This window comes from Dermacentor silvarum, chromosome 5 (genome assembly GCF_013339745.2).
Source record: "Dermacentor silvarum isolate Dsil-2018 chromosome 5, BIME_Dsil_1.4, whole genome shotgun sequence".
Lineage (NCBI taxonomy): Eukaryota > Metazoa > Arthropoda > Arachnida > Ixodida > Ixodidae > Dermacentor > Dermacentor silvarum.
In genome coordinates, this window is record NC_051158.1 from 8,012,646 (window position 1) to 8,034,677 (window position 22,032).

Consider the following 22,032-nt stretch of genomic DNA (forward strand, 5'->3'; position numbering starts at 1 on the left):
CGGCCGCAGCTCAATAACCATTTGTTGCCTTAAAGAGGCACTGGTTAGCGTACCGAAAGATACTTTGGAGGGGTATGATTGGAAGTGGCGAGCGTTATTGCAATAGGTGCTTCTACCATGTGGCGGATAAGTACAGGCCTTCCACTGCCGCTGTCAGTTGAGCTTACGGGGTACTGAGTCGAACAGAATGCCACGCTTGAGTGAACTTTGGCTAAGCTCCACGCACTCAGTTTTGCGACTGCAGAGACTAATGTTTTAGAGGAAATTCAGGAAGATAAATATGAGAGGAATGCCTGGGTCTTTTGTCGAGAGCTCTGCACGGGGCGGCACCAACGTGTTCCTAGTTCTGAGCACCTGACTGAATATAAGCCGGGTGAGGACAAAATGCGACCCAACTACACAGATACCATAATTATGGCGTGTATCTTGTCACAGATAAGCCTGGCGAAACAAAATCGCGATCAGGTGCTCGGACTAGCGAAGCGTATCTGCGCCTAAGAAAAGCCCATCCAGCTACAGCTCCTGCCTTAACAGCTTCACACGATGAGCAAGATTATTTCCACGGGAGTCATCATTGCTACTGCCTGAATTGGATTGGGAGCATTCGAATCTCCAAGTATTCTGGTTAACGTGCCTGCCTTATTTCCTATCGCTGACTCACTCCACATACAATTAAAGCAAGTTCAACTAAATGACGCAAATTGGTAATGACAAGTAATAGGGCGAATCACTTTTTTTTATTCAAATGCCAAATTTATAAGTACATATAAATGAAAGTGCAGGAAGAAACAACTGCCCGCATGTGGAAAACGACCCCATGACGTAGAATTCCACGTGCGATGTGGTGTGCGATGCGTTATCCGAAAATACGGGAGCACAAGAAAGCTAGGCATAGACAATGGACATTTTCTTTGCTGTTTTTGTTTTCTTGTGAGCCACGAGAAGATATATTTCATAAACATAGTTTCTGCTGTATCCGCAGCTGCCATGGCTGCAATGCAGATATATGTTTTAGAACACTGCTTTGCAACGTAGCAGTCAAGTGCTCCCATTGTAAGCGCTGACAAACGCGTGCTCGTTGAAATATGACTCTGGAAACAGCACTCCACGTTTGTTGGGACGCGAAAAGGCGGTCGCCGCCTGCTGCTTTGCCGTTTGATTTCTTACCCCCGGTGGCGTCAAGGTGCTTGTTTCATTGTACTGTCGACCATGAGGCCACCGGTTGGGTTCCCAGCCACGGCGGCTGCATTGAGACAGGTACTAATCGCAAAACAACGCTTGTGTACTGTGTTTTCGGTGCGCGTTAAGGAAACACAGATGGTCAAATTTATCCTGAACTCATTTTTGCCATTGATGTGCAGTGGTAGCTGGGAATAGAGTACAAACATTAAGCTTTGGGTGATTTGAACATTCTGATAACCTATATTACTTCCATTTTACGTCTGAGTGATATCTATCACTACACAGTGCCACTTTCGTGAATACATTACTGTGTTTTACATGACGTAAGAAAAATGCGATGCGAACGGGGCCCGATAACGCTATCGTGTTCTACTCTTAGAGGTGAAGCTTAAGCGTCCTTCAGTTTGTTATGAAGAAACGTAGCATGACTGATTTTACAATATTCGGATATTTAGTTACTCTGTAATTGTGGTGACTCCTCCTCCTCCACAGAAAGACTCATTTTACCACCTTGATTTGCTTCCAGTGAAGTCTCAAGCACCCTGGCATAAAATTATGTATGTTTTACACATGTACCGACAGTCGATCGTAATTCGTGTCTAAGGAGTTAAGAGGTCCTTTATGACCCTTCGTTTAGTTTCAGTAGGTCAAACGATGGAGTTTGTTTTCTTGGTGGTATTTCTTTTTGGCATTATTGCGATAGCAATTATATGGACACTCCCGGCGCATGTACGCCATCGGCGTCGCCGGGATGTTCCGTATAAAGTACAAGTACGATAGCATCATGGCCGTGCGCCGTATGCAGTGTGTGCGAGTGACAGCGTGTGACAGCGTGTGACCGCGCGCGCGTGAGGGAAGAAGGCACGCAGGTTACCGGAGGGAGGAAGGGGGAGGGGCATTCTACACCGTCGGCGGCTCCGGATGGGTGGATGGATGGATGGATGAGGCTGAACCCTTTAAATCGGGCGGTGGCATACGCCACCTAGCCATGACTATTAACATATTTTGTACATTGTGGTGGGTGAAAGTTCACCCCTGCCTTGATTTTAGCCACCAATCAGATAACCTCCGTTTGCTTATTTCTACCCGCTTAAAGTCTATTTTGCCTTCACTGTCCTATAAACCCCAATTCTTCGAAAAAATCAGCCCCGTTACTTTGCACTGTAGGGTTAAGGCCTTTACAGAAAAGTACGAGGTGTTCAGCCGTTTCCTCCTCTTCTCCACACGCACAGCACAACGTGCCTATACCTTGGTACTTGACTCGGTACATCTTAGTCCGCAATACTCCCGTCCTGGCTTCAAACAACAAAGAGCTTCCCCTAGAATTATCATAGATATTTTCTTCCGTATGGCGCGGCAGAGCGCCGTCTCACGGGCTCTATCTTGAAAGCGATCTGCGATAAGGGGGGGGGGGGGGGGGCATTGTCTATTTGTGCCGAGGGCTGATCTCTGTGTGTGCTCTGTGTTCTCGCCGCACAGTTTGAGTTGAAGCAAAGAATCAGCACAAAGATCACTTCGCTCGCTGCTGCCGCCGCGCTTCCTCACGCCAGCGTTTTCACAGCGAGTGTCCGCGGTCATCGAGTGAGATGCGTTCGTGTTTGCCTGTGCGCGTGTGACACCATGCTTGTTGATTTATTATGTAAGCGAATGTTTACTACTTGACACGGCTGATAAAACTGCTATCTCTAATTCATATAGCTGTGTTAATAGTTTGCTATCGCAATCGGTGTTTCGTCTGTCGGGCGGAATGCGACTTTTGACTTAAGACGCGGGCTTTACTGATCGGCCTCTGCTGGCCACAGACAGAGCAGTCCTGACGGTGTTTTTCGTTTGAATTCTTTTATTCATTGTGCCCGTTTCTGACAAGGGCTCCAACATTTTTATCGCGTAGGAGCGCATCCATTACATTGTCGCCTATTTTCGTACAGTGCAGGCGGCTAAACAATGCATATAAAATGTCATGAATCAATGGGAAATGTCTTCTATCGTCGAGACGACGACACATTCTGCATAGTTTTAAATATGAACAATGGCAAGTAACGTGCTCTGGAAAAAAAAACACAGCCGATCACATAAGAAGAAGCGTTAGCTCACGGGCTGCTATCTAAAAATATAACAAATCATAAGTAGTTTTTCTCGGCAACCACTGCACCATCTTTGATGAGATTTGTCGCATTTAAAAGAACACGTGAAAATCTGGTAACTATTGATAGCAAGAGGAGGTATTTGAATCTACCATAAGTCATGCCGAAACAACATGTTCAGGTTGTGCGTCACTGTTGCCGTTTATAAGTGTGCGGCCTCTGTTATTAGAGAAGGCGCCACAACAACTAATACATTACATAAAGCGTTGCTCTTACAATCCTGCCATCAGATGTTTTGAGACGAGCTCGAACGAGCAGGAACGGAAACCCGCGGCATTTTCTAGCGCATTGTCACGTGTCACCGATCTCGGGGGCGTGCGGGTGTTATGTGAGATGGAGATGGAAGACGCATGTCGACACAGCAAACATATTTTATTGCGATAGCAATTATATGGACACTTGAACCGGATTTCTGCCGTCGGCGTCGCCGTCGTCGTCGGCGTCGCCGTCGTCGTCGCCGTCGCCGTCGCCGTGAGGTTCCCTATAGATAAAATCTTCGCCGCGCGCCGTATGCCCGAGAGGAAGTGTGCGGAGACGCGCGCTATCACGGAGAGCGAACGCACTCAATCTCCCACGCGCAAGCAAGGAAGCAGGAAGCCAGCGCCGGAGGGAGCAAGGGGGGGGGGGGGGGGGGGGGCGCACTTCTCTGCCAACAACCGCGCTCGTCGCGCGCTCGCACCGTCTCTTATCTCCACACGGCTCTGACCTTTAAGTGCATTCGCCGCTCAGTTTCCGTTGAAGCGATAGACCGCACGTACCTTCGCCCGCGGCGGCGTATGCTTGCTGCCAGCGTTTTGACGGTCGTTGTCTGCTGTCATTCAGTGTGATCTCTTCGTGTTTGTGCGCGCTCACACCACGCTTGTTCATTCAGTTCGTAATAGTCGGGCCACATTTTCCAACGCACGCTACACACGCAATGCTGCCCGGATCGGCAGTGCAGCGCTACAGGTGTGTCCCTTCGCACGCGCTGCCCACGGGAAGCGCTTCTCATCAACACCACCGTTTCACATGCGCCTTCTCGTGGTCATCGAGTCTCTCTTCATGTCGGTCTACTTACGCCGCAGCACACCTGCTTACTTAATCAGCTCATGTTTACTACAATTCATACTGCTACCAAAGCCGCTCACCTTACTTCGTATGACATTGCTGTGTTGCTATCGCATTCATTGCTTCGCCCTTAGGGCGAAACTGTGACATTTTTTTAATTACACTCAAACCCCCAAACTTCAAACAAAACACTATCAGACTAAGACACACTGCGGGAAACCATACTAACAAATATACAACCTAAAACTACTCAATAAACACTAAACATGTTCCTAATTCCGCCTACGTTAGTCTGCGGCGTCTAGTCTGTGAAAGTCAGGCAACCCTGGCCTACGTCGTCTAACTGCGCTCGTCGTCGCGCGTATGTTCCGGTCCGAAGCTTGTCGGCTCTTCTTCTAAGAAGAAGAGCCGACGTAATGCTCCCGCCTCAAATGTGGCGGGAGCGTTACACAGGCCGAAAGGCATTACGTTAAATTCGTAAAGTCCATCGGGTGTGGCAAAGGCAGCTTTTTCCTTGTCTGCTTCGTGCATGGGGATCTGCCAGTATCCGGAGGGTAGATCAAGGCTGGAGAAATACTCCGCGCCTTGTAATGGATCTAACGCATCATTGATTCGGGGCAGTGGATATACATCTTTGCTGGTTATTTTGTTCAAGGCACGGTAGTCTACGCAAAATAGCAGAGCCGTCTTTCTTACGCACCAAAACGACAGGTGACGACCAAGGGCTTGAGGAAGGGCGGATTATGCTTCGTTTCAGCATGTCGGCAACGTGGGTATCGATGATCTGGCGTTCGGCGGAAGAAACGCGATATGGCCGCCGGCGCACGATGGAAGTTCCATCTGTGTGTATGCGATGAGCCGTAGCAGAAGTCTGTCCCAGAAGAGGAGAGTGCACGTCGAAGGAGTCTTTATGCTTGGATAACAACGCCATTAACTCCTCAGTCTGCTGTGGCGTTCGATCGGTGCTGATTGCACTAGCGAGAACAGAAGCAGGGACCCCATCTATAGCTGTGGGTGCTTGTGAAACAGCAGTAGTGGAGGTAAGCGCAGACAGGCTGAGTGTCCAAGTCGCAAAGGACAACAGCACCTTTAGGAAGCAGTACAGGCTCAGTGGTTGTGTTTAGTACAGCCAAAGTTGCCGTGTCATTGGTGAAGCGAACAAGGCTGGATGCCAGAGCAATACCTTTGAATAGGCAACAGGCTTACCGTACAACTAAAACATCAACATCGGTGATGCCAGAGTTAATTATAAGAAGTTGTTCGCGGCCAGGAGGCCCAATACAATCGTCAGCAGTTCGTAAGCGAAGGCGCGGTTCGGGCACGCCGTCTGAATTGTCGGTCTCTGTCAAGTTAATGAGGCATTGATGGCACGAGATGAAAGCAGACGCCGAAGACAGAAAGTCCCACCCTAGTATAAGCATGTGAGCACAGGAAGTGAACACTGCGAACTGGATACGGTGGCATAGCCCGTCAATCGAAACTCGAGCGGTGCATTGCGCCGTTGGCCGAATCACATTATTTGCACCACGTAGAAGAGCTCCATTGTAAGGTGTGGTAACTTTGCGTAGACGACAGCACAAATCAGCGTGAATTATAGAAATAGCTGCTCCCGTATCAATCAATGCTGGAACTGGTACACCTTCTACACACACTAATAAAGCGTTGGCCGGGCACACTGGAGGAATTGTAGTCTGTGCGGGTCAAGCAGCTTTCCCTCCAAAAACTGCACCATATAGTTTTTCGATCGGTAGTCAGGAGTGCGGGAGGCCGGTTGCAGAGGTGATGTCGAGCGTCGGAGAGGGGAGGGCGAGCGGCGGCGCCCTGGACGGTAGTTGCGTTGCGCTTCGGGATTGGCCGGCGGAGAAAGTGAGCGTGGGGAACGCCGGCTCTGGTGGGGACTCGGAGAAAGCAACGGGTCTGTCTCATAAACATCGTAGCCACGGCATTCGTCCTGTTGTCGTCTTCGACAAAAACGCGAAATGTGCCCGCGAATGCCACAATAATAACTAATGAGGCGGGAGGTATAGCCGGGTAGCGTAAAATGTTGTGGCAGGCGTACGGGGTGCCAGAGTCGCCAGATGGCGGGGAGTAGCAGGAGGCGCTGTCTGAACGAACGCTGGTTGCATAGCTGCAACCTGAGCATACGAGGTCGACGGCGAAGGAGGGGCACAGATCGCAGCACATGTCATGGAGGACTGCTCCTTTTAAAGACGATAGTCTTTCTTGGGGAACTTAAACGCTGAAAATTTGGTCTGTCTGTCTGTCTGTCTGTCTGTCTGTCTGTCTGTCTGTCTGTCTGTCTGTCTGTCTGTCTGTCTGTCTGTCTGTCTGTCTGTCTGTCTGTCTGTCTGTCTGTCTGTCTGTCTGTCTGTCTGTTTGTCTGTCTGTCACCCGATTCAGCCACCCGGCCAAAGTTGGACCACTTGCTTACCGCCCACACTACTTAAACTGGTACGGCTGTTCATACTTGTGAACGTTATCGATCACAAAGTAAATATTACGCATATCTGAGGCGCAACATCACTAGGTAAGTATTAGGATGTGTGTTCCTTTAATCGAAAATACATAGATACGAAACTCTAAAGACCCTAGTTTCTTAAACTGCGCTGAAAATGGCATGCTATGCGCGCCGACGAACGATGTTCCCCGACTGCGCGCCGACGAGCGCCCTCTGCCATGGAGGAAGGAAACCTACTGCACAAGCTCATGTTTCCCGATGTATTTCCAGATGGCGTCCATGTCTCACGCAGCGCCTCCTCAATTTTATCAATGCCAGCCAGATGCGGCCGATTCAACATAAAGGAAGCGCTGTCTGAGGCAGGGCAAAACATAAATGGCCGCTTGATGAAATAATGCGGTAAAATGAAATCTGTTCAAACAAACCTTCATGCCAGGACGGAAATGGTACGAGAACAGCATCACGGGTGGCCGCGGATCAGATCAGCACTCATGTAGTACGGCCGGCAGAAGACTATCGTCTTTCGACGACATTTGCAGCGAAGCACGCAGATACGCGGCAAATTTTTTGATGACGTCGCGCAGGCCAGGAACCAAAGGTTGAGGCTGAATAACGGGAGGACTGAGCAGGATACACACTTGGAGCTCTTCGCGTAGGAGAGTCCCAATCAGCATACGCAGATCCGCATCCGAGGAAGGAGGCGTGTCACAGGCGACAGGTTGTAAACGGATGGCCTGCAGGGCGTCTAGGTGTTGGCAAGTCGCGATCACATCATTAACGGTAATGGGCTTCTTGATGGCCAGTGCATTGAACACGACGTGGACAATGCCCTTGAGGATATGACGAACACGATCACATTCCGTCATGGTGGCGTCAACACGGCGATGAAGGGAGAGGACGTCCTCGATATAAGAGGCGCATGTTTCACCTTGAAGTTGCATGCGTCCATCAAGCTTTTTCTTGGCGACCTCAGAGTGGACGTTTGGGGCGCCGAAAATCTGCCGAAGCTGTCGTTTGAATGTCGCCCGTCAGGCAAGGAGCTCTCATGGTTAAGAAATCAAGTCCTGGCAATGTCAGTGAGGTAGAATGCGACGTTGCGAAGTTTGTGAAAAATCATCCCACCGGCTAGACTCACTCACTCGTTCATAATTGTCCAGCCAGTCATTATAACGTCGTCACTACGAAGCCCAGCGATCACGGTGGGATCGCGCTGACGCTTGCTGACGGTCCATGAAGGAACGGCCGGCGGGGCAGAAACGGTGACGCTGGAGGCTCCTGGTGGATCTCCTTGGGGCATGTTGACGGAAAGGCGGAGACCAGAACGAAGCTCGAGGGAAACTCGAAGTCGAAGAGGACTAAGGGATGGAGAGCAGCCTCCACCACTTGCGAGACAACTGTTAAACTTCGATGGTTTTATTGTGCAGGCCGCGTGCGGAAGGGAATGACGTTAATGAAGTTGACATTGGTCATGATGATGAATATAAACAGATGAAGAAGATGAATGGGTAATATAATGCTCACAATATATACAGGGTGTCCCAGCTATCACGCAGCACGATTTTAAAAAAAGAGGAAAGGCGTTACGCGACGCAAACCTAGTGCGTATTGTTTCCAGTACAGTGGAGTAGCTGCCAGTAATTGCTTCGTTATTGAGATTTAATTAGGTAATTGTAATTAATTATTTAACTCGAGAAGCACTGTCCAAATTATCGAAGCGTAAATGAGAAGATTGTAGAGCAACATGAAAAAAAAATCCGATACAGCTTTGTGTTGCTCAATACCTGCTACATAAATGTGTTTTTCAGAGCGTGAAAGAAGCCCGCAAATACACGCAGAATTGCCGCGCGACTGGCCGCTCGAGGCATATTGCGTGTATTCGCAGGCTTCTTTCACGCTCGGAAAAACACTTTTATGTAGCACCTATTGAGCAACAGAAAGCTGTATCGGAAGTTTTCATGTTGCTCTACAATCTTCTCATTGACACTTTCATGATTAGTGTCAGTGATGATTAGCGTCTTGTGGAGTGGGATGCTCGTTTTTCAGAAATAGAAAAGCAAGCTGCACGCGTGGACAGCCTTGAACGCACGGTAAGATCCTTGGAGTTCGAGATTACTGATTTGGAGGACAGGAGTAGACGTTCAAATTTAGTGGTATTTGGCATATCAGAGGATAAAGACGAGACCGAGGCAGTGCTGCGCCGCAAAGTTTTAACTGACATTTTCTCCACTAGGCTTGAAATCGCATGCCAGTCAGTTGGCCGAATTCATCGCCTTGGTAGGCCTGGTAAATCCCAACGAGTCATCTTGTACTTTCAAGCTTACGAAGAGAAACAGCAAATTATGAAGAATGCTTACAAATTGAAAGGTACCGGTATATCTGTACAAAATGACTACTCGCCAAACACGCTCAGGAAGCGTAAACTTCTGTGGGAGAGTGCTTCAGAAGAAAGACAACAAAAAAGGAAAGTCGCTTTAATCAACGAGAAACTTCGTATAGATGGCAACCTTTTATTGTGGTAGCAATTATATGGACACTCCAAAGCAGATTTCTGCCGTCGGCGTCGCCGTCGTCGTCACCGTCGTCGTCGCCGTCGCCGTCACCGTTGCCGTTGCCGTCGCCGTGAGGTTCCGTATGACGTCAATGGAGATGAAATCGTCGCCGCGCGCCGCCGAACGCTGTATGTGCGAGTGAAAGGGCGCGAGGGACGCGCGCTTTCACGGGGAGTGAACCCACGGCGGAGAACAAACGCGCGTTCTGCGCCGTACTCCCTTAAGGGCTGCAGAAGTAGGCGTCTCTTTCCTCCTTTACAATCACCAACGCCGCACGCATTTTGTGCGAACGCGGGCAAAACGCCGAAAGCGTCGACAACAGTTCGGCGTGTTGCCGGTGCTGCTGCATGTCCAAGTTTATACAGCTCATAAAGCTACTATCATTACTCCGTATAGCTCTCTACAAATTTGCTATCGCAATTGATGCTTCGCCTTTCAGGTGAAACTGCGACAACTTTTTATTTGGAATGACACGGAAACACTAGAGTAAAAATTGGAAAGTACAACAATTCTAAGAAAGACTGACTTCAAACCCTCGGTAATAAAGAACTACGTATAATAAATAGCAATGCCCGTAGCATTGTCAACAAATCTGATCAACTCGAGGCTGTAATCATGGGCTATAGTCCACACATAGTTATTCTAACCGAAACCTGGCTACACAGCGGAATCAATGATGAAGACGTGTTCCTGCCTCGTTATGTTTTTCGTCGCGCTAGATCAACCAGAGGAGGCGGGGTGGCTGTGCTGCTTAAAAAAATATATATCAGCCACTCTTTTCGCGTCAGGCTGACGAAACTATTAGTATAAAGGTTTCTTGCTGGGGACAACCCTTCCTGTTGTTTGCAGTATATCGAGCGCCCGGCTCACCATCCCAATTTCTGAATGATTTGCGTGCGCATATCACGTCATTCGTACGCAAAACAATTTTTAATAGGTGACTATAATCTTCAAGGAGTTAATTGGGAACGTATTTCTTCTAGTGCACAACTTGCTAACCATGTCAGCTATATGTGTGACATATTCCTAAGCCAGAATTTACAAGTTGTAAATTTACCTACGCGCGTGCATGGTTCCTCGTCATCAGTACTTGATCTTGTGTTTGCCATTAGAACAATCGAAACTTTTTCAGTGTCGGTAGAACACGGCATATCTGACCATGAAATGGTGTGCTTTTCATGTAGTTTGGAAAAATGCAATCCGAGTAAAACGAAAAGTGTTTTAGTGAAGGACTTTTCGCGTGCCCAGGACGTAACCATTTTAGATTATCTAGATGTTCACCTTCGCAGATTTCAAGGAAGCAACGTTACAGAACGTTGGGACCGGTTCAAGAAACTTTGCACATACTGTATTCAAAATTTTGTACCAAGCAAAACGAAGAAAACGGCGAAAGTTAATCCTTGGGTGACGCGAGAAGTCATTCATTTGAAAAGAAAAATAAAACGCTGGAGACGAAAGAACGCCCCTAGAACAAAAATCCAAAACGCGCAAGCTACGTTGAGCTCGTCTATTGGGCATGCTAAACGGCGGTACTTTAATCATATCTTACCCAATTTTATTCGCACAGCGCCACAACAATTTTGGGCATTCCTCAGTAAAAACATAGTTGCAGTGGCTTAGCTCGGCTATGCCAGGATATACGTAGCGTTAGCAAAGGTTCAGCTGATTATTCTTAGCTTTCCTGGTTGTCTCCTACGCTCAACCGCTAATTGCCAGGCAACTACTTCGGGATCCGATGAGTCAAGCTTCTCCGTTCTTCTGCGCTGTTGAGCAGCATTTGCGCTCTCTTTCTCCATGGCTATACCACACTGGCAAACGCCAGTCAGAAGCGCAGCGGCTCCAGCGCAGTGTCAGACGGCGACTGCACAGCGAGCGCGCGCCGGCGCCAGTGCGTCTACCACGGCTACGACGTCACTCCTCTGGAATGCGCCGACCGGCGGCGGTGAGTCGCGGCGGCGGCGGCGGAGTGCGCGAGAGGTGCCGGCTCCGGTGGCTCCGGTGCGCAAGCCGTGTGACATCACTGATCCTTGCGCATGCGCAGCACGGCTCTTGATGTGCCGCGCGAAACGGGCTTGGCTAGGCCAGTGTAGCTAACGCTACAAAACAAACCAGTGGAGCAAATAGTTGATGGCGGCATTCTTATCGTCGAAAAGCAAAGTATTGCGGAGCATTTCAACGCATACTTCCACAGTGTCTTTACCAATACAAATGACCTTGCACTTTCTTCTTCTTCATTGTCCGGTGCAAACCTGGAGCTTGTATCTGTACCTGGCGTAGTTTCCATGCTCCTTAGCTTGAAAACCAAATCTACCCCTGGTCCCGACAACATACCGAACGTTTTTCTGCGTCGATACGCAGAAATGATGTCCCTGTATCTTGTTATTATTTTTCGTGCATCATTATCCCCAGCAACCCTTCCTACTGACTGGCGAACTGCACGTGTAGTGCCAGTACCGAAGAAGGGTGACCTAACACTGATAAGTAACTATCGCCCAATATCGCTAACGTCATCGTGCTGTAAGATGCTAGAACACATCATAGCTAACTTCATTACTAAATTTCTAAATGATAACAACGTTCTTTCACCTTCGCAGCATAGGTTTCGAAAGGGTTTTTCCACTGTCACCCAATTAACATCGGTTATCCATTCTTTTGCGAATATTTTAGACAAATCCGGCCAGGTAGATGTAATATTTTTAGATTCAGGAAAGCATTTGACCTTGTTGCGCACTCAAAATTGATTGAAAAACTTCGATTAATAACCCTTCCTTGTTTCATAATTAATTGGGTTTCAGCGTACCTAAGGAACAGACAACAGTTTGTAAGTATTGACACTTACAATTCCCGTGAACTCCCAGTTACCTCAGGTGTCCCTCAGGGTAGCGTTCTAGGGCCTTTATTGTTTTTAATATATATTAATGATATTACCAGCGAAATCACTGAACCCGTTCAAATAAAATTATTCGCTGATGATTGTGTGCTGTTTCGTGAAGTAACCAGCCGCGGTGATCAGATAACCCTGAACAATAACCTTCAAAATCTTCTTTCTTGGTGCAGTCGCTGGAATATGGAACTAAATGCTAACAAGTCAGTGTACATGAAAATAACTAAAAATTAAATAGCCTATCTTTTCCTTATGCCCTAGGATCTGTACCGCTAACTGAGGTGAGGGAATATAAATATCTTGGCGTCACAATAACAAATAGCCTAAACTGGAATGATCACATTACTAACGTATGTGACAGCCATTCGTAAACGTTGTCTGCTACGTCATAAATTAAAGCTAGCTCCCGTTGAAACTAAACTTTTAGCCTACACATCACTAATAAGACCAAAACTTGAGTATGCGTGCATAGTATGGGACCCTTACACCAAAACTAACATTGATGCACTAGAAAGAATTCAGCGTAAAGCAATCAGATTTATTTTCTCAAAGTACCGCATGACTGATTCCCCGACAGCACTAATAAACAACATAGTATCCAAACACTGGAAATGAGAAGAAAAATCCGGTGGTTAAAATTTCTTTTTCTTCTTAAAAATAACCTCCTTTCCCTCACCCCAGAGCCTTATGTAACGCCAATGGTGGCACGCCGAACACGGCATCGCCACGCTGACTCTTTAGCTCCCTATAATGCCAGAACTAACGTCTTAAAATATTCTTTTTTCCCTCGCACCATTACGGATTGAAAAATTTACGTCAATCGCTACTAACCAGTATTGATTCCCTTGACAGTCTCAATTATTGACATGTTGCTCTCTTGTGAATTGATTGCTGAAGTTGATCTTTGCGTTATTGTTCTTTTACTTCTCTTAAATTGTATTGATTCATTTCTAAACATGTTGTTTATTTTATTTGTTTGGGAAATTTCTGCATTACACGAGCAAGTGTTCTTTTTCCGTGCTTTGTACTCGCAGCTGATGGATTGGATTGGTATTCGGCGCACTCTTAATTTACGTCTGGTATTGTTATTATCTCTATTTATCATTGTATGCCGCTCCTGCTTGGGCCACGCCAAGGCCTGCAATATTGTATAAATAAAATAAATAAATAAATAAATTAGGACAATACTTCTCGAGTTAGATAATTAAGTACAATTACCTAATTAAATCTCAGTAACCAAAAAATTACGGGCAGCTACTCCACTGTAATGGACACAACACGCACTAGGTTTGCTTCGCGTAACACATTTCCTCTTTTTTTAAATCGTACTACGTGATAGCTGGGACACCCTGCATATATATATATATATATATATATATATATATATATATATATATATATATGTGTGTGTGAACAATAAATGTAATCAATAGATTGAATGCCTTTTTCGTTCTGTCAACAAAAAATGAATACACGTGAGGCACGTCACTCCGGATTTTCCTATTTTTATTTCCATCATCTTCCTGTTTGTCAGATTTCATCTTGACGTAATAATAATTTCTTCGTGAAAATGGTGCCCTAATTGTAGTGCGCATGGAAATCCAATAAAATAAATACAGCGTCGCAGATCAAATTTGCCAGTCCCGATGGTACACACAATATTAAAACGATAGCGTTAAGGGCCCCGTGTCGCAGAAAATTCGGCGTCGGCGTGGATGTGGGAATCTATGGCGGACAAAATCATCCCCAACGACACCGACCGCGCAGCCCCTCCGCGTGGCTGAAGGTGTTAGCGAAATAGAAAATCATCCCGTGCCATCCCGACCACGCAGGCCCTCCACGTGCGTGGTGCAAGGTTTTGGTGAACAAAATTGAACTTCTCACAGTGAAATTCGTCAGAAAAATGGTAAAGCACGACTTAACCACAACCTACAGACATGGGGTGGCGTCAGATTTTAATTTAAATTTACAAGAAAACATAATTCTGTTACGAGGAAACTCGTAACAGAATAAAAGAAACTCGAACGCAAACCCTTTTTCCAGCATTTCTACCATACCAACAGCGGCGCGCTCGGGTAGTTTAGTTGCGAAAATGCTATCTAGATGACGCTCGCATGATCGGCATGTCAAATTGGGACTGCGCCGGCCTAATGCGTTTTGGGCACGCGCGCGCGTCGGGGCAATAGCAAACAATTATTAAAATAATAAAAGAAGGTGCTAGGGCCTTCACGTTTTAATATAAGAAGACTTATATTACCCCTGAAAAATGTCTTCCCAGCAATGCATTTCTGTTTAAACGTGAAGCTGACTTTAAGTGGATCGGTGGAAGCTTGGTCTTTGTAAGCTGGCTTCTCCATGCTCTGTGTTGCAGTGAAGCCAACTGAAAGAAAAATGCGATGCGAACGGGGCTCAATAATGCTATCGCTTCCACTCTTAAAGACGAAGCTTAAGCGTCCTCCAATTTTGATTTAGTCTCGTTAGATCTCGGTGGGGAAAGCTGCTTCCATTGAAGTTGTATACCTAAACGCCAGAAGTGACAGATGCGTATTTCGAATCTAATTCGTTACGTTACTTAATACATAAAACGGTTCTGGAACTTTTTTTCCTGATCAACGTGGCCAAAGGACATTGTTAGGGCGAAATACAGCAGCAGCTTCAGATGTGAAAGTGAGAGCTTTCAGTTCGGTGGCAGTGAAAAGGATTGTTTCGCATACTTTACGAAATTCAACATTTGTGTCGCTTGCTCAGAACGCTGACGCTTCGCAATATCCCGATCATTTCAAGTGGCAGCTATGTCGCAAGGCGACCAATAGATACGCAACAAGCACGAGAGCACAACTGAACAGTGCCGAAGTCCTCGGAAACAATGATCATGCAAGCATACCTTCTTTGGTAAAAGAAAAGACTGAGTATCTATGAATGACAATACAGCGGGCTGTGTGGAAACTTTAGCACGACTCCCCCATGTTATCGACAAGAGCACCACAGGATAGCCCAAGAACTGTTTGGGAATGCAGGCATTCACTGCCCCACCATTAGCATGGGAACCCAGAGAAAAAATAGGACACATAGACACAACGCTGTGTGAATGTGTTCTGTTTGTACTGCGTCTAGCCTTCTTTCTGAACTAACCACGATTTCTTGTGAGAACTGGTCCTTCAGGAAGTGCGTTCAAAGTACCAGTTGGCCCGCGAATACAGGCAAAGTGCCTCGAGCGGCCAGTCGCGCGTCAATTTTGCCTGCATTCGCGGGCTTCTTTCACGCTGGTAAAAACACCTTTATGTAGCACGTCTTGAGCAAATGAAAGCTTTATCGGGAGTTTTTGGTGTTGCTCTACAATCCTTGTAACAGACAACTATCATATAATTATTATTTTTGAGAAGTTGAATAAATAAAACTAAATATGTAATTAGGTGGAATGCGAAAAATAATCTGAATATCCTAAAGCAACGGCAAACAACATTACCTTGATTCTGTCCGGCTACGTGGTATTTGCATAACTTTAATTCTTGGTGCACGATAGTTGTGACACCATGTATATACACTAGGCAAGTGCGCAAACTGCACGCTGCATAAGAGGTCGCATATATCGTGTCATCTTGTCATCACAGTTGGTACAAGACCTCGAGAAAAACAAACGATTACGTTAGATATATATAAACGTTTAAAATCTCGTCTGTAACGGTCGAGATGCACAATATTTAGAAGAGCGTTTTGCTTCCACGAAGGTGTGTTGTGATTTTCTTATACTGTATCGCAATTTCTTTTATACATAGCGTCTCGAAATCGCATAAATGTGCGCAGGCTTCTATTTTTCTTCGTAACGCTATTATGCGCAGCCTTATTTCCAGGCAACGTCAGCAAATGTTTATCTGCACTCAATAACGCAATACTGCCTACAATATTGTCAATACCACAACATCTGACATTCTTTTAGTACTTGTCAGCCTTTACGCATACTAACTTTCATGCTTTTAAATGCGAGAAGCATCTGGTAGACAGAGTCTCTTCAATTTCAGAAAGACGTCCCTATACGCTCTTATCATAAATAGGTCCAGTCACCGTACACATCTGTCTCGTGTAATGCGCGTTCTTTGCTTCTAGCAGGTCCTTGCTTCTTTGACACAAACTCTTTTTTTTAAACGTTTCAACAATGAATAAGCAAGAAAGCTGGTTTAAATAGAAAGACAAAGAAAACTCAGTGAAAAGACCCAGCAAGTGCTTACGTACATAGGGAGCCACTTACATTTACTCATAGGTGCTTTTTCTCACACCATAAACGCTTTCGACTAGGAAACTGTGAAATCTCAACTGTAAAATCGATTGCCACCTATTTGTTGAATTCACTTGTGTAGCAGAACGCTATGTTGCTGTAACATCTCGAGTTTCGGTGGAGGTCGAGGGGCTTCGCGATGACAGATGCTTGAACCGCGCAGCAATTGTTCAAAACTACAAAGCACAAAACGACGACGTTGTAACCTGGCTCTGCGACATAAGACTGTGTGCTAACTTCTAAGTCTCATTTTGACAAAGCGGTAGATTTGGCTACGAATATAGACCCTTAGTTGCAAATTTGATTTAATAATCAATCTGGGGAGTGAGCATGTGCTTTTGTTGCACTCGCGAATTTTGTCTCACAGAACCGCGACACAGCCACATCGTTCTGAAAAACATTTCTCTGTGGCAACGTTGTTCTTAACAGTAACAACGGAAGACTTCTAAATTGGGTAGCATTTTTTTGTTTCCGCTTAGCTTCTTTAGGCAAAGTTTGCTACGTGTATCTTTTTCAGCTGTATGTAATATTGGTCGGTAATGCGACAAGTGTGCGAGGATTCGCGGTAAGTGGCGTAGGAGTTAGGTTGAACAATGGAAACTAAGTGTGGTCTGTTTACATTTCGAATATATAGAAACCAAGCTCTTCCACACGAAAAATCCCCGCCAATCCACTACCGAGAAGGAAGTTCGTCAGCGGAACTGTACATATGTTGTACCTAATGTAGGGCTACTTATCAAACACCGATCCCTTGATGTGCGCCCATTACGCACATTCCTCTTCGAAGTGATACATGGCACAAACACATGTTTCAATGCAGTTTACAAAAACCATCATGTCATTCATTACATTGAAATGACTGCTATAACTGCTTTGTTGTTGCTATGATACACACTGATGTTTTCTGTTCTTATTTGAGAAATGTTTTCGGCCAAAGTTATATGATCCATGATGTGTGTGCGGAAGTTGGTTGACTCGGATCGTTGAAGTAACCGAGACCAAACTCTTCCACGAATTGGGTGAACCACTGCTTTGTTACCGGTTTTGATATGTCTACGCTAAAGTCTCTGACAACGACCACCGGCGAGGGATTCGAGGCAATGAACGTTAATCAACGCGGGAGTGCGCATGCTTCGTTATCAATCATGTGTTGTAACGGTTTTTTTTTTTTACTTGCGCGTTTCGTATTGAAACGAAAGCTGTGCTGTATGTTCGCTTCATGCCTCTGCCTTACGGGAGTACGAGCCATTGCTGCTTGCCTTGCACTGCCGCTGAGATCGGCCCACTTGGGTTTTCTGTCGACGTAACGGACTCGAAAAAACCCAGGATCCTAGCTCTAGACAGCTTCCGTGTAAAATCATCTTAATATGGCGAACATTGTCACTTTGAGCTTTCTTGTGGTGCTCTCCGCCTTCCCACTGCTTCTGCAGGTAAACGTACAAGCAGTTCCTTTACCAGCACATCCACCACCCGCATATCTGGATTCCGGCTTCTTGTGGCCGGGAGCTGTCTGGCCAAGTCCGTGGCCACGTCCTTGGCCACGTACTTCGAACTCTACGTTGAGCTATTTTTTCAAATAGCGTTCCATAGACTGGTTAAACGCGTACGTGTCAGATATTGTGCGACAAGTGTCGTACTGCATACCATATAGGTTCCTGGTTGGGGCCAACAGACGCTGGAAGTGAATAATTATTTCTCATGTATTTCATCTCCTGCCCTTCAAGACAATTTGTTGCGTGTTTCACGGAATGGCATCCGTAACTTATCTGTCATTAGGGGCTGTGTGTGTTTATTTTCAGAAAGCGTTCATTTTATTGAACCTGCGATCACGCTCTTTTCAATATGCACGACGAGGTAAAAGAAGTTATTTACAGGAGGCTTTGGCATACTTGGAGCATACGAAACGGCAGAACATAGACATCTCTCAAAGCGTGGCTGCGTGCATAGTTTTCTACACGGGCGAATCTACAAGTGCCCATTGCTCAGTTCTTCGCCTATAACATGCAAATAGCTGTCAACTCCTACTGTAAATGTGTGTTAATTATCACTGTAAAAAGAGCGATACTGGTAGAACAGGGCTTAACTTGGGTTGGCAGTGACTAGAGCATGAATGTCACTTAGTACTAGTAGTTAGGAAATACTTTGAAATTTTATGTAGTATCATAAAAATACATAAAACATTGTTCAATGTCTCGGATGCATAAGCATAGGCTTGATAAGCGAACGTTTTCATTCTTGTAGCTCAGTATTGATGGTCACTCTTGTCAGCTTGCCTCTTGTATTGTACAATCGCTGGACTGAACTACACAAGACTTTATTAAGAACCTGCAGATTGTCGGCTTGGCCTAGGCCACCCGGGTGCTCGCGGTGAGGCTAAGCCTTTCCACCATTTCCCGGGCCTGATGGATGGCCCAAACTTGGTCTTGTAATCCTGAGCTATCCAGAGCGTTGCGCCAGCGCTCCTCAAGGAGGTCCGGGTTTCTATCATCAAACAGCTTTGTACTCTATGTACATTTACACAGGATGTGTTCTATGTCCGCGTAGGCTACAGCCAGCGTCGGGGAATCGCCTGGAGTAGATGAGGTAGAGGTGTACTGGGTTTTGAAAGGTTCTCGTTTGTAGACGTCTGCAGTCTGCTTCTTGTGATTTGTCTAGTTTCCTGTGGGGCTGAGGCTGCATTTCACTATCGCTTTCACTTATTTTTTCTGTGAACCATAGAACTTAATAGGCAGAGCGGTGACTGGAAGGCAAGGATTACTTGTAAAAATTACTCCATGACGTCGTCCGCATAGCTGCTACCGGAATGCGAACTCTGGTGAGAAATTGTCAGCTGCACACACACATACACAAACACACACAAACGCATAGACACACCCACACATACACACAAACCCCCCAAAAAAGACATTTGTACCATGAAATCTCGGGTCATATTTTCAAATATTTTCGTTTGTAAAATTATTTTGCTTTGGCCGATAACCTTTGCACCTATATTTTTTTACACTTCCTGCTCTTTATATGGACATCTACGGCCCCAAACCGCTTGGCTATGGTGGTTTCAAGAGATTGTGAGAAGAGCCTTACAGGTCCAAGGCGGTATTTAATAAAATTGCCACTTTTCCTGATGTCGTACAAGCTTTTCCTCAATCAGAAAGCGTTTCTAAATATTGAGCTGGTACAAAGATAACCTTTGTACGACCCTCAGAGTAGCCGGCTGGTATCAATTCTTACGAACAGTTCTAGCACAAGTACTTTTGGCGGAATCTGGGCCCGAATATCGGTCTCCTTTACGGGCGCAAAAAAGTTGGGTGCCAACAGTAATGCAGGCGTTTTGGATAGGCGGCGAACGCAATAAGTGAAAACCATCACAGCATTACCTACGTTTATATTTTTGTTTCATGCAAACAAATCCAGGTTTCAACGACAACTATCTGGTGTAACCGTCTCTTGGAAAATTATCTTTCTTCAGGACTATTCTTTATGTCATGTTGCTGATTGGTCTCCGCGAAGTACAGCATATGTGATTATATAAAGTTGAAATAACCTCCGTGAGCATACACTATGGCACGGACACGTCAGTGTGTCTTACACTGCTGTTTATAAAAGGATTTGAGAATGTGTTTGCTTTTTTTTTCGCCAAAAAAAGAACAGTCCAAGGGCTGATTACTTTTGAGCTTATTTTTTTTTTCAATGCAGGGTGCTCAAGTAAACACGAGGTGGGCAAAGAATGTGTTAGCAGCACCTGCGCCGAGTTCAAGTGCGGGCAGAAAGAATTTAGGGCCGGATGCACCAGAGATTGCGCTTCTGGTTGTTTCTGTAAATGTTAATATTACAGGAATCAATGGTGAAAGTGCGTGACCAAGGACAAGTGCAAGTATCAATACACCTTGGTACAAACCAGAGAGGCCATTTTTTGTCACTTCCTGCTCTTTATCCGGACGTCTACGGCCCCAAACTGTTTGGCTATGGTGGTTTCAAGAGATTGTGAGAAGAGCCTTACAGGTCCAAGGCGGTATTTAATAAAATTGCCACTTTACCTGATGTCGTACAAGCTTTTCCTCAATCAGAAAGCGTTTCTAAATATTGAGGTGGTACGAATGCACAATTTAAAAATTCTTCTTTCTGGGGTTTTACGTGCCAAACAATTTAAAAATTAAAATAAATGCTGAAGTCCACTAATTTAATCCGTTTAAATCCGTTTAAAGTATTACCCATCGAGGAAATAAGATGGCGGATACAGCAACGAAAGATATGGTGACGCAACTGGAAGCACTTTCTGCAAAAGTGTCTTTGATGTCTTTTTTTTTTTTTGTGGTGTGGTTGCTGCACCTCCTTCCTTGACGAGCACTGCAATAGCTCGGCTGTTTCTATGGGATAAAGCGAAAGTTACCGTGTTTGATGCAGTTTATGAGCTTCCTGCTGAACAAAATGCGCTTAATTAGTGAGGTCTCGCCTTCCAACGTTGGACGGAAGAAAACTAGGTGGGGTGACGAAGTCAGGAAATTTGCAGGCGCAAGTTGGAATCAGCGAGCACAAGACAGAGGTAATTGGAGATCACACGGAGACGCCTTCGTCCTACGAGTATATTATACGGGTATATTATTTTATTTATAGTTATTTCCTTCAGTTGTGCTGTTATCAGTGTATCATAAATCAGTATTTATAGGTGGATTCAGTTCTTATTTTCGTATAACGATTGTGCTATGCCAATTACATAAAATGTGTGCTTGTTTTCTGCTGTATACTTTATAGTCAAACGCAAAGATACACGCCCGGTATCTACTGCGTTGCGGAGCGGTTGTATTTGCCTGTAAGGCATTATGTTCCTATGAGGTCCTAATTGATGCGTGATGTTCCTAATTCAATTTCTAAGCCTCCTTCATTGCAAGCATGGCGAAACAGCAATTAATGTTCCTCTCAGAAATGAGTGAATAGAGCACGCGGTAGCAAATGCTGTGGACTGCTCGCTCTCAAATCGCTCAAACAAGAAGTGCTCTCAAGCATTATATCGCCGTTATATCATATTTTTCCAAGTTTCCCGCGTCAACTCTACGCCATACTGAGTTTACATTAAAAAAAAAAACAGGGTAATTTTAAGGCTTGTTTGTGGGCAAGCCTTATCCTTCACGGCTTAATTATATAATTCTTGAAAATAACTACCGAATACTTCTTGCCTAACTTCGTGAGTTTCGCGAAGACCATAATAGGTTCACCTGATGCCTTTACTGAACTAAGCAAGGTACTTGGTTGGTGTTGGCGGAAAATAAGCTACTAATGGGTTATATGTACAAATTAAACTTGCGTGTGTCTATTACAGGCCTTGCAAGAAATTACGTAAGAAAATGTTCCGGAACGTTATAAGCGTACTTTACTAACGGGGATAAATTTAGCGGGCCGTTTTGCGAGACGTATAATTGCCACCATGATCGAACTTGCTGAAAACGTGAGGAGGGGGGGGGGGGGGGGGGGTCCATAATAGAAAATGCTAATGCGAC